Below are 14,585 nucleotides of genomic sequence, written 5' to 3'. Positions count from 1 at the left end.
GACAATCGGTTACTTGCAGGTCAAGTTACGTTGAAACCTTACAGGGTAAAAGTCATGCGGGCCCCTGGGCCAGGCCACAACAATCAGATACATTTTACCTAGACCATGGAGTCTGGGTGCAGAGTTGTTCTGGCTGTCACTGGTGCTGATTGGTAGCTGTGGGGATGCTGTTTTTACGGCTTACAGGAGGCTGCAAGAAACAGAATGCAAAAACACAACAGATACACAGCTGCTGACGTCAGATGAAGGTTGCATGGTGTTCCCTGTAGATACAACGTCGAGTGTGGGGGTTAGTTGCCGGATTGGTGAACAACAAGCCTTGGTTGGGGTAAGCACAACGAAAAGGTACTGGAACTTCATTGGGTCCCGGGGAGTGTGGTAGCAGCCGGAAACTTTGCAGCAGCTGAGACTACAACTCCCACAATGCACTTGACCACCTAGATTTGGGCGATCCCACGGAGAGCCCAATGGCCAGCGATTCTTCGTATCTGGTGAGTGTTTTTACCTGCAGTTTGCAGGGTACTATTGCCACTTGTTCAGGAAAGTCTGAAGGTGCTTCTGTCTTCCACAGGGGCCTCTCTCTACGAGAGTGCCAAGTTTTAGCCATGGATGATGGTTGTTTACTCAGTTCTAAGTCTGTTGCAATAGGACCAAAGTATCCCTCTTTTACTTTGGTGCTGTAGGCAAAGTCCTGTTGTCAGCGACACAAGTATCCTTTTGGCCCTTCCTTTTTTTTCTTTCAGAGTTTTATATAGTGCGAACTTGACCTGAAGGTATCGGGTATCAGAGTGCTTTACATTAGCACCAGTTGCGTTACATAAGGACACATTCATTTTTATTAGGCACAGGGAGATTAGGTGTTTTGCCCAGAATCACAGGATGCTGAGCGTAGTTGCCGAGACACGAACCGGGTTCCCCAGATTTCAGATCCATCGCCCTAGCCGTTAGGCCACATCCCCTCCCCAAATCTTCCTTGATGCAAGTTGTTCAGATCTGAAGTACTGGTGTCATGGGGCTCCCTTAAATCCTAGATTTAGGGGAGTAAGATGTATGGAAGGTAGTAGTCAATGGGCAGCTAGTCCCTGCAGCTAATCCGCCCCTGAGGTGACCACATCCAGGGGTGTAGGTCACCTTTTCCACACAGAAACCTATATTCTGTCATTCCTAAAGATGGCAGGAATATAATTATGGTGTACAGACCAGACTGCTTACCATGGAGGTTTGGCTAGCCTTCCAGGGGTGTACACCTCCCTGCCTAGCTAGTTTCTGGCCTGCCCAGGTTCAATTGTGCCTTGTGCTGGGGGAGGGCTGCTTCCACCACTGGAAGTCAGCCCTGATGCATATCAGAGGCCTGTTTTGGACGAGGGAGGTGTGCCTCCTTCTTGCCCATGTCTTTGTTCTTGACTCCTGGGAGCGATCACACTGCCTGGCAGGAGGTCAGAATTCTGTCTTGGCAGAAGCAGGCAGGGGAAAGTGTGGGCTGGCCAGCCAGAGCACAGAGAAGCTGGGGCAACCAAGGGGTCAACCTTAAGGTCGCCACCTGGGTGCATGCTATGTCACCAGGCGCACAAGATTCATGTCAGGGGTGAGAAGGCACGTTGTTTGATTCCAAAAATGACATATTTTTTCAGTACCATAATGAAACTGCCAACCTCAAGGTAGCATCCTATGTAACACTTATAATAGTTTCCAATAGGGAAAGCCATTATAGGGACATATAGGATTGCACCTATATGTCCTCACCTTTAATATAATTCACCCTGCCTCATGGGCTGGGAGCTCCTGCCTTAGAGGTGCCTGTCATATACTAAAGATAGTGTATTTGACTGTGCCACACATGGTGTGGGCACAGTCAGGTTTGAGCGATTTTCACTGTTCCTGCATTCTGCAATGGCAGGCCTGCTGTAAGTAGTTTGTTTGGGTCACCCAGGGTGGCACAAAACCGTGCAACAGCCCTGGGGACCCCTTTATCACCTATACCCTGGGAACCCCTGGTACCATATACTAGGGACGTATAAGGTGGTAAAGTATTTTCTAATTGGGGTTACCAAGTCACTCCTATGCCCTGGGAACCCCTGGTACCACATACTAGGGACCTATAAGGTGGTAAAGTATTTACCAATTGGGGATAACCAGTTCACACATAAGTTTTAGGGAGCGAGCACTGGCACTGGAGCCTGGTTAGCAGGCTTCCGTGCACAGTCAGAGTTGAAAACCAGCATCTAGTAGTCCAAATGGAGTAAAAAAAGCAGGGGGAAATCTGCAAAGAGTCTTACAGACTTATTCTTACAGACATATAGAAATTTAAAGTTAACTTGGACTTTCAGTGACTAGCACCCAAAAGTTATTGTTTTACTGTAGTAAGGCTAGCTGGCCGATAAAGATACTATGGATAGCAGGATTAAATATTAATTCTGTGAGCTCTCGATTGAGAACAGCTAGCAATATGATAAGCCCATTCTTTTTAATAATTATTAAAAGCCAACTTAATGGTGAAGTCTGAGTTTTAATAAATATTAAAGAAAAGTAAGTGTTAGAAAGGGGCCATTTCTCTGCCTGAAGCTCCTGGAGGCTAATTTGCATTAGCTCTCCAACTGTAGCCCACCTACTGAATATCTCCTGATGAGGTGTGGGAATTGGTTCCAGGGCAGAGGCAAACGCTTGGGTATGGGAAGGTGTTTTCTGTTCCCTTGGCAAGAAGTCCAGTTGGGGTGTACACAAAAATTTCATTTAGATTAAGGAGACCTTCCCTATCACAAGCAAATGTTCGGTTTCACCTAGCAAGGCCCAGCTTTAGTCCTTGCAGTCAGGCAGGGTCCAGACCAAGTGGCGGAAAGCTGTGCTGCCCTCAGAACTGGTTTGAAGTCACCAAGTAGGAGGGCACAGCTCATTATCCTTCTCACAACTCTGGGTGGACACACAGGTTCTGCACAAGAGGAGAAAGGTTTTGTCATCTTGGATTTTGAGTGTAACGTTCAAAGGGGAGTAGGGCTATCACTGGGGACGTTTTCACCATTGGTTGGGGCAAGAAGTCACACCCATGCAATAACTAGTGCCCAGAATAAATGTGGCATCACCTGGCACCTCTTCAGAACACTTTCTGGGCTTGTGAAAGAAAAAACAGGATTGGACCTGCCTTAGCTGACCTGAGTGGAGCCCAGAAGGATTGGACTTCAACTTCTTGTACCCAGGAATAAGAAGTGTACTCCAAGAGTCAGTTGGCTAACCACCTAGGTGGCTATAGGGCTACCAAAGCTGCAAGAAGCCATTTTCTGAAGTTTCCAGCTGAGCAGTACCAAATGGAAGTAACCTGGACCATGCTAGTGGCCGCTGCTCGAGTGAGTCTTGAACCACAGAGGCTTATCGTGAAGTCCAGGGACCCTTAGCTGTGCCTAACTGAACTTCTCCTTCTACGCCTGTAAGCCCAGAACTTAGAAGTTTTTTTAAGTTCCAGGGAACTGGGGCAAACTTATACGGCCTAGCCTATACGACCAAGGCACAACCTTTCTGGCCTGAGAAATCAGGTTTCTCCCGCTCAAAGCTTCTCTGCAGAAGCTAATCTGATTGAGCGGACTTTGGTGAAAAGGTAGCTAGCCTCTGGGAATTCAGCATCGATACAGCTGCGGCCTTGCCCGGCTGCTGAAGGATTCTGACCTCTAAAAAAGAGACTAAGTACAAAAGTAAAAATCTTTACTGGGCAAAGCCGTCAAAAGTATCCAACCCACAACAGGACTTCCCTGGGGAGAATTTTTTATTTCGCCCACTCTGAGATTTTCCTGCCAAAACCAATGGCTTAAGCAGTACCTTGCCTATGAAACTTTGTGAAGACTTCCACACTTACAGCCTGCTGCTTTGCCCTGCTGAAGGATTTGGACTTTCAGAAAAAAAGACTAAGTCCTAAGGTAAAATCTCCAACCGAGTTGGTATATCTGACCCAAGCAGCATAGCGGTGGGCCTGAAAGCATGCCTAGGTCCTAGTCTTTCACAACCATTGATTAGCATTGGCGCTTTGTGTTTCTCAGAACTATTTCCTTTAAATCTTTAAAAAATGATATCTGCTTCCTTTTGTTGGATTTTTCTTGTTTTGGTTTTCAATTTGTTCATTATATGTTACTCTATTTTTATAAATTGGAGTGAGGTTTTTATTGTGTTGTGTTTTTGACTCTTGAACTGTTTTGGTACTCCTACATGCTTTACATTTTTTTTAAAGTTAAGCATTGTGCCAGAGTTACTAGGGGTTGAGCTAAAGTTTAAATGACGGAAACCTTGAAGTAGACCTAACACGGCAGGGCCTTTATCACTTGTGGTGGACATTAGTCCACTTCAACCAATAAACCACTTTCTCACATTGGTTTTCAACAGTGGGATCCAGAACATGTGTTTAACAGTACATATCAGCTATTAAAATACAATTTCCTAAATGTTTTTGACAGCAAACAAATATTTGTAGCATCAATTTGGTAAATTTTGATTTTTCTAAATTATTTTTGATTCCATATTTGTACCTTTAATCTTTTTGGGAACATGGAGAGGGATCTAGCTACCCTAGCCAATCTTACTGTGGTGGTGTAGAAGGAAGCTGAAGATACGCTTGGGAGCCAGGAAGGCGGACTGTGAGAAACCTCTGAGGGCCTTTTAAGAGGTTTGCTAAGTACAGATCACCTTGGAGGAGAGTGAGGAATATGAAGTAATTCAGGGAACCCAAGAAAAAAAGTGGGCAGGGACAAAGTATTCCAACATTGATTTTCTGGTGTATTTTCCAGGAATGATAGTGACATAGGCTCCGCAAGGATAAGCCGCTTTAAACTGGTAATCCATCAGCTGGAGTTCAGCAATAAGCAGTCAGCAAGTCAAACTGGCAGCAGTCCCCTTGGGGGGAATGAAACTAGCACTAGAGGAAAAGAGGCTGGTCTTGGTGGAGAAGAAGTGTAGTTTAGGACTCCTGTGGTTCAATGAAGATGATGGCAGTAATGGGGAGGTATCTACAGTGGGGGCCACACAACTCCCACTGGCCAAAAGATATAGTGCCTAGCTTTGTGGTGCAGAATGACATAGCTGAATAGGGCACCTCATGTGAAAGTGCATTGAGAATGTGCAAGGTGGGCAAGTGACACAGGAGAGCGTTGTTGTAGGTTCTGGCACCTACAGCGGGGAGGAATACAATCCTTACTCTGGGTAAAGAGGTAGCTGATTCATCCACCCAAATGAAGGACTCACTAGTGGAAAAGTTTGGTTTTACAACTGAAGAGAAGTGAAAGACATTCTGGGTCACGAACAGGCAGGCACATCAAACATGGGTAGAGTTTGTGAATACCTAATTGAAAGCACAGGAAGGCTGGGTGACGGACAGTAAGTGAGTAGGAATGATGGGGTTATAATTTGATTTTGAAAGAGCACAGTTTTTGTGTGATTGTTCATCTAAGTTCAACCAGCATCTGGTAGATTCCAAGCTGATAGAGCCCTGGCAGCTTGGTAAGGAGGAGTGATGTGAGTGCACACCAGCATGTCTATAAAGTTCCAGAGGGGTAATCCCAAGAAAGGGATTCCAGTCCCCCTCTGGGGAAAGAGAAGCAACAAAGATAAAAAGATAGAGCTTGGGGCGTGGCCAAGCAAGATGGCTGAGCGGACTTGATCTGCATCAGCTCCGGAGCCCAGAGACTGCCACAAGCTGCAAAAAGCACATATAGAGGATCGCAGTGTTTCTGGTCTGGATCTGCGGGGAGCTGTGCCGACCAGGAACACTGAGACCTACCCATTCCAGGAGATGGGAGCAATAAAAGGTCGGAACTGCTGAGGGGCCGAGAACGAGAGGCGGACCCAAGATGGCATGGAGGATCGCAAGCGAGTTGTGGTAAATATTTCTCCTTTACCGGGACTGAATTTGATACAGGAACATAGTAAAATAGCTCAATGAAATGAGAGGCAGAATCCGTGATATTAGAGTTTCAGAATGGGCTTTATTCCAATAAGCGATTATAATCGGATGCTTCAAGTTCCATCACCACGGGAGTTCAGGAAGTGAAGTACATACTTTATTGACAAGCAGTAACTTTTATAATACATACATCATAATGAAGTGAATGCAGTAGGCGTAACAATTGATAAGGACATTGACGTTTGGTTTGCGTAACCGAAAATGGGTGTAATAATGAGTAAAAAGGAACATGATTGGCTATGATGTAATACATAGGTGGATCTATAAGATAATACTTGGCATTGATGCGCGCGCAGCAGTCTGACGTGTAATTGACGTGTAACTAGGGGGTGACGGGGACTTGACATTTAGCTCTACGTGTGGAGACAAGAAGTCTGGGGGGTCAAGTCAACCTAATCCCAAATCATATCTAACATCCTATGTTTAAAGAACTATGTTATCCACAAAAGAAGGACTCTCGGACAGAATCTATTCTATACTGACTGTGCGTGCGTGTACAAGCGTCTAAGTGTCTACACTGAATGCGAGGGGGTAGGAATATTCCATGGTAACAGGGCTATGAATTACTTGCATGAGGACAGAGAAGATGGGCCTTTTTGCTTGGTAACTGGAAGAATGTTTACTTAAGCTACTAGGCAGGAATGCATCGGCTGAGGGGGAAGCAGATAATTCGAAGGTGAAATACAGTTCTTGGCAGAGAATAGGCTGATGTCAGGCTTCGTGAGCCGCGCAGAGAATGAGACAAAGTTCATGGTCACAGATGCAGGCTTGAACTGGAGCTTTCAGAGGCAGAAGGCAAGAGGAGTTCGATGACAGAATCAGGGCCTACTTGCCTGGACTGTAAAATGGCATAAGTGAACCATATAAAGCCGGTGGCCTTTCATATTTAGGAATGGAATATCCAGCCCATTTATGGCGGATCTGACAGAGGACATGTTGACGGTGGACGCACATGTGTTTGCGTCATCATTACTGGAACTGGAGGGAGCATACATGTACTTGCGACATGCACATAGAACCGTTGGGGTCCAAGATAGGGGACATAACTGACCAGAAAAATCCATATTTCCACATTCCCTCCTTGTCCCCTTCTTGCCCTTCAATAGATATCAATCTTCATCAATCCATTGATCTGTTCATATAGCATCATTTGTTCTTCTTTCTTCTTCCGGGATCTTGAATGAAAATCTTGATGTGGAATGTACGATGTGGCACATAGACCACAGATCGCTGGTCCACATTGTAGACATAGACAGCAACTGAATAGTATGAGAAGGCCAATACCTAGGAAGGATAAAACTCTCCATCCCCAGGCTGATACCGTATTCCAAAACCAACTGGACCAAGTCCAAGTGCCTGGGTTCTGGTGTATCTGGCTTACTATCTTATGAAGGCGAGTGATGGCTTTATATACGGATGGCGAATTTTCTGGTATGAATACGCAGCAGCTTGATCCGATGACCCTACAAGCTCCGCCTCTATCAGCCAGGATGACGTCAAGGACAAGACGATTTTGAAGCACAACAATCCGCATAGCAGACTGCTCTTCTGTTAAATTGCCTAAGGCGGAAATAGTTTCATTCACTACTGCTTCAAGGGTTCTAGTTAATCTACGTATTAGCTTACTATTAGTAACAGTACCTATATAAGGAAAGATGCCTTTATTAAAATCTACATACTCGTCCCATGCCGTCTCAGTGTAATCGACAATGGGGAGATCTCTCCGTTCTCTGTTGTGTACTAAATGAATATTTCTGTAATAATCAGGAGGAGCTAGGAAAACAGGTGGCAAAAGGAATGCAATGTAGCAGGTACCATCCCAATCTAGAGGTAGACGCATATATGCAGTCTGACCACATATAAAGTAGGAGTGGCGAGAAGCTCTGAATGAAGATTTGCCTTGATCACTGAATTCTACTGTAGTAGTGCATTTACTATGGCCCATATGTATAGAACCAACCTTTCTTACACACAATTCACCTTTTGCTGGGAATACTGACATGGTGGGTAAGACTAGCTCAACTTCGGATACGACATTTAGAATCATGAGATTAGGTGTAAAATTACCTAATCCATATACTTCATTTTCTAGATCAGTTCCTGTTCTTTTGGGGCGACCCTCCTTGTCAGGGTAGCAGACTTTGAGTAAAACTAGGTTCAGGTTTCCCCATATCCAATGGTCTTGGTAAACTGCTGTGTCTGAGTCTATGGAATTAATTAAACTAAACCATGCTCCACAGGAGCCATTATGTGTAAATGGATGTGGAAAGAAAGGCAGGACTCCTTCATAATTCTGATAGGGAGGGAGTCGGCCACACACCCAACAATTGGTGGCGTTACTAGTCTGATGGGAATGATGTAACATACTAATGAAAGTGTTATTGCGCAGCGCAAGTCTGTAAGACAATTCATGCGGAGGTAAGTCACTAAAAGAATGTTCAGCAGCAACATTATAAACATGTCTAGAAATAGGGTAATATATGTGCAACAACATACTTGTAATAATTATTAAAAGACTCAATAAAAACAAAATTAATAATGTCACTATGCAGTGGCTACGCAGTGATTTACAATACGCCTGTCGTTTCAACATTTTTCCGGTATTTCCTCTACTTAGGTCCAGGGGATACATGTCAGAGACAATTCAACCGCTTCACCTTGGAGAGGACTTAAACAATCAAATTGCTCGACTTGGTGGGCCTAAGCTTTAGTTTGTAATTTTCAGATTTGTTCTGTTCAACAAATGGGAGTTTTGTATCAGTCTGTGAGGGAGTGCAGGGCACAATGTCTATATCCGAAGGTAGTCCATGAAATTTTTTTATGTGGCTTGAATGAATCCAGCCCTTGCGGCCCTCGATCTTCACGGCTGTTCTTGTGGTCAACAGGACCAACTTGGGTGCTTTCCACCTGGGCTCCAGTTGAGTCTTTCTGTCGAAATTTCTCACAAAGACAAGATTACCCGGAACAACGTCATGGGGTTTCACCTCAGTGTTGTCGGGAAAGGCTGCAGCTACCTGTGAACGAGAAGATTGTAGTGCAGACATCAAGGAAGCCAAGTAATCTGTCAGCATATTACAGTCAATATCAGTTATTTTGCGTGGTATGGGCGTCCCCCACATATTCGGTGGTCTACCGAAGATCACCTCATACGGGGATAGCCCTGTTCTAGAGTGTGCTACCATTCTCATGTAAAAGAGTGCAACTGGTAATGCTACTATCCAGTCGACCCCTTTCTCTCTGCATATTTTGGACAGTCTGATTTTCAGTATCTGGTTATGTCTTTCTACGAGACCTGCTGCCTCGGGATGTCGGACACAGTGGAATTTCCACTGATAACCTAACAGAAGTGAAACGTGTTTCATTAATTCGGATGAGAACGGCTGGCCGTTATCTGAGTAGACAACACGTGGTAAACCGTATCGTGGGAAGAATTCTCGAACTAACTGTTTGGCAGTAGTCGGGGCAGTGTAATCTGAAACCGGGTACGCCTCTGTCCAACGGGACAGAGCGCAGACAACTACGAGAACATATTTGAATCCTCGACATCGTTCCATCTGGATATAATCCATCTGTAGGACTTCAAAAGGGTGATCAGGAGGCTGAAATCCACCCTGTTCTACGGGAACACTTTTTCCTGGGTTGAACTGGCAACAGATCATACAGGTACGGACCTTTTGTTTGGCTGCTGCTCGTAAATGCTTATTAAACCAAATGTGTTGAATGCTGTCTAGCATAGCTTTTTCTCCTAGATGTGCTGGACTATGTATAGTGTTAATTATAACTTGGACCATTGAATCAGGAAGGAACCATACAGACCTTTCCTTCATCATCCATCCTTGGTCCGTTTGGATCCCTCCTAATTCAGTCCATTTCTTTATTTCGTCTGGTGTAGCATGTGTCTGTATGTCAATTACGTCAAGAGTAGGATCTTTAACTGTCATACAATGTGTTGGTGTCGGGACTATTGTCTTTGTCATATCGGGGGTTTGAGTTTGAGCAGTCAGTTTAGCTGTTCTGTCGGCTAGATCATTGCCTTGGGAAATGGTATCAGTAACCTTTGTATGGGCCTTACATTTCATAATTGATATTGCAGTGGGTAGATGTATTGCATCTAATAATGCATGAATGAGGGGTCCGTGCTGAATGTGGGCACCGTGGGAAGTTAAATAACCTCTCTCTCGCCACAGCACGCCGAAGTCATGTACAACTCCGAATGCATAACGTGAATCAGTGTATATGTTGACTTTTTTATTCGTGGCTTGAATACAGGCTTGTGTCAGAGCGATGAGTTCTGCGGCTTGAGCTGACAAAGTATTTATACGATTAGTTTCAATGACTCCAGTATCTGTTGTGACTGCATAAGCGGCTACTAACTCTCCTGTACTTGTTCTCATGCATGAACCATCGACATAAAATGTCAGGTCTGGATCTGACAATGGAACATCGGTCAAGTCTTGTCTGGGTTTTGTTGTTACAGTAATAACTTCAATACAGTCATGAGCTAGTGGGTCTGTTCCGATTACTGGCAAAAGTGTGGCAGGATTCAATGTGTTACAGCGTCTTATTTCTATATGTGGCTGTAACAATGTAAGTTCATACCCTGTAAGTCGTGCTACAGTCAAGTGTTGTGTTTGTGTTCTATTTACAAGAACCTCTACTGCGTGTGGTACTTGAACTGTCAATGGATGTCCTAACACTATGGCATCGCTTTGTCTGATTGCTAAGGCTGTTGCTGCCACTGATTTCAGACATGCAGGCAAAGCCTGAGCTACGGGATCTAATGTACTAGAAAAATAAGCACATGGTTTGTGTGCTCCTGTTTGTTCCTGTGTGAGTACTGACAAAGCAGTACCTTCGCGTTCTGTAACAAAGAGTGTAAACTGTTTTCTGTAACATGGTGTTGCTAAAACTGGTGCTTGACATAAAGTTTTCTTTAGGTTTTCAAAAGCTTGTGTGTGTTCCTGAGTCCAAGGGAGAACAGTCGATGTGGCTGCCTCCTGGGTTGTCAACTGAATGAGTGGTTTTGCTAGGAATGCATATTGCGGGATCCACTGTCTACAATATGAAGTGAGGCCTATGAAAGCCCGCACCTCTTTTTGTGTCTTGGGTATTGGCATGTTAGCTATTAACTGAATGCGGTCGGGTGTAAGCTGCCTTCCCTCCTTGTCCAGCGAGTGTCCAAGATAAACAACTCGCTGGACACAGAATTGCAGCTTAGAAGGGGACACCTTGTGCCCTTTTTCAGCTAGAAATTGTAAAACTGTCAGTGATGCTTTTTCACATTCAGGTTCACTTCTTGCGGGGATCAGCAGATCATCGACGTATTGAAGCAGAGCAGTGTTAACTGGCATGTGGATACTGTCAAGTTCTCGTTTCAGTGCTTGGCTATAGATGCTGGGGCTTTCTGTAAATCCTTGAGGTGCGCGTGAGAATTTAAAGCTACGTCCATTTAAACTAAATCCGAACAAATATTGGCTTTCCGGATCTATTGGGACACTGAAAAAGGCATTCTTGAGATCGATTACAGTGAAGAATGTCGCTTCGGAATCAATAGCTGTCAGTAATGACGAGATATCTGGGACCACAGGGAATTGTGGCACAATGCATTTGTTTAATTCGCGCAGATCAATAACCAATCGATATACTGGCGGGGCCTTCGGATCTGTTCGTTTAAGAATCGGTATTATCGGTGAATTACATATATTGGAGTCTGTTTCCACAACTACTCCTTGGGCAATGAGCTCGTCAATGATTTGTAGTAAAGCCACTACAGCATCTGGTGGTAACTTGTATTGTCGCATTCGTGGTAGCACCACTCCTGCCTTTAGTGTGACTCGATATGGTGTAATATTCATGCAACCAACATCAGTAGGGCCTTGTGCCCATAGATGTGTAGGTAAAGTCTGCAGTCGGGGATCCATGTCTCTAGATACATAGTGACCTTTAAAATCACGTAGAAACAATCTTACTCCTTCCGGAGAACAACATATTATGGCTCCTAGAGCTTTTAACGTTTTTATTCCTAATAAATTTTCTGGACATGATTTAGTAAGCAGTAAATCTGTAGTTCGGGTCAGAGGTCCTATCGTAAGTGGAAGAGGTTGTGACACTTCATTAACAATAGGTTTTCCTGAAAAACCAAGGGAAATATTCTGTGAGCCTGAGAGGGGTGCCCCTGGAACTTCACTACGTTTTATAGTTGTTCGACTTGCCCCTGTATCGAGTAAAAATTTTCTATCTTGACCTAATAATTTACTATGTACATAAGGTCCTTCTTGATCTACAGGAATCTCGATAAGGGGTAAGTCAACTTCCCTCTCTAGGCTAGTTCATGCGTAACGCTGATACTCGGGATATTCATACTGTGCGGTCTGATACATTTGTCGTGTTGTTGTCTGTGTGGCAGCAACAGGCAATGGGGGTGCAGCTGGCACAAACTGTATTGGCTGTTGTGCGGCTGGCATTGCCTGGACATGCTGTATAGCTCCTTGTTCATTCTGGTCTTGTCTGAGTGGCCGTGATCTTTCTTGTGTTTTACCTATGGCGATATTATGTTTTAAAACTGGACAATCGTGTACGTAATGGCCTGGCTTTTTACAATAATTGCATGTCCCTTTTACAGGTCCTGCTGAATCGGAATGTGTCATACCCTTTTTATGTCCTTCAGCTGGAACTGTCTGGGAAACTAGCATTTTCATTTTTGTGTCTTTCATGCGTCTGTGTTCATGTTCTTGTTCCTCTTTAATTCTATTGTGGTGGTACTGTAACATTTGTAACATTTGTGTTGGAGTGTTACCTTGCCAGGTACTTTCGAATTTTAATACTCTATTCTTTACTGGAGGCAGAGCATTTTCTACTAATTTTGTTACAAACAGATGTGGGTATGATTCGCTACTTGCTTTTATGCCACTATTTATACCAAAACATTTTTCAAAACGGGCATAGTAATCACTAGTGTCTTCATCTTGCTTCTGTTTACATGCTGAAATTGTACCCCAATCTTCCTTTTTCGTGGTTAATAAGCGTGGCAGTACCTGTACTAGTAGTCCTGGTAATGCCTTAGTTTTGTCCCCAAGCCCCGAACCTGGACCTCGGGCCCTTTCTTCTGCTTCTAATGCTGACCATTCTATCTTTTGATCACCTACCTCCCACTCTTTTTCTTTGAGTTTCTCATAAATGCCAGCAGGCATCAACACCTTTAATATTGTCATAATGTCGGGGTAGGTATACTCTCCCATGAGTAACATGTCTTTAATTTCTCGGTGAAACCCCGCTGGGTCCTTGTCATGACTGGGTACTACTTTCTTCATTTCTAATAATTCTATTTTTGATATAGGCGTATATACAAATACGCGTTTAAACTCATTGTCCTCACCCTTTATTGGGTGCACTTCTCGTAAGGGATTCTGTCTATCTATGTGATACGTAGTTCTTTCCTTGACGGACAATGGAACATGTTCTGAACATACGAAAAGAATATACTGCTTTCTTGATTCTAGAATTTCTTTAATTAATTCAGTACCTGGACCTCTCCATTTATTCATAAGTAATTCAGTCAGTATGTCAGGCAAGGGACCAGGGTCCGAATGCTGACTCCGATATAGTATAATGAGTTGTTGGATCATATAAATCCCAGCTAACCTTTGTTCATCTGGGGTAAGATTCAAAAATGTGCGTACTACTGTATCATCACTATATTTTCCGGGACTGTCCACCCAATGGACAGCTGCCCTGGCTAAATCTTGTTCATCCATAGAATCGAGGAAATGATAACCCCTTCGTTCTCGGAGTAGTTTGTCGGCGGTTTGGAACGAATGCTCGTTAGACCTTATATTAATTATAGGTATTTGAAAATTCCTGTTATTATCTGGACATGTCGGATGTATTGAGTCAGTATGATATCTAGTCTGATTCCTATTACAAGATCTTCCTCTACCTACATAGGCTATGGTGTCTGACTGTCCTGTGGGCAGTCCTGGCCCTTCTTCCTCGTTTTGTTCGAACTCGTCTGTCTCTAATCTCTCTTCGTGTAGGCGTTCTATTTCTTTACGGATCTTTCGGCACATGGCTATTATACAATTTTGTTTATCATGTCTCCCTTCTGATATATTCTGGCTCCATCTTGTAAGAATTCTCATGGCTTCCGGGTCTACCCCCGGTCGGTCTTGATTTCTGATCACACAGTTTATGAGGAAACGTAACAGTTCCCCCTGTATCTCTACTTTCTGGTATTCCATAGCTCTGTAAATACATTCTGGATCTCGCCCTGTTTGGACAAAATGATATATATTATCTAGATGCGCAGTCATTCCTGGTAACTTCGCTAAATACACTGCGGCTCGTCTGATACGCAATGATGCTAGGGTCATTTCGTCCTCTTTTCCAGGCACCGGGTCATATCTACAATCTATAAGAAGTTCCTTAAGCGCACGGGCACTAAGGAGTTTGGGTGTACGTGAATGCGCTGACTCTTGAAAAGTAAGCTTATTTATTCTGGGTGGCGTAGAAAAGACATTGGTAGCTCCTCCCGCGGCTCCATCTGGGGCGTCGGGTGTAAAAGGATTCGTAGAACGTGACACAGCAACTACAGGTGTGGACACAGCCATAGAAGTAGCTGTAGGAGCGGATACAGAGACAGATGTGCTTGCCG

Source organism: Triturus cristatus, chromosome 7, assembly GCF_964204655.1.
Source record: "Triturus cristatus chromosome 7, aTriCri1.1, whole genome shotgun sequence".
Classification (NCBI taxonomy): domain Eukaryota; kingdom Metazoa; phylum Chordata; class Amphibia; order Caudata; family Salamandridae; genus Triturus; species Triturus cristatus.
The sequence above is the reverse complement of the archived record's forward strand: the minus strand, read 5'-3'. Positions refer to the sequence as shown.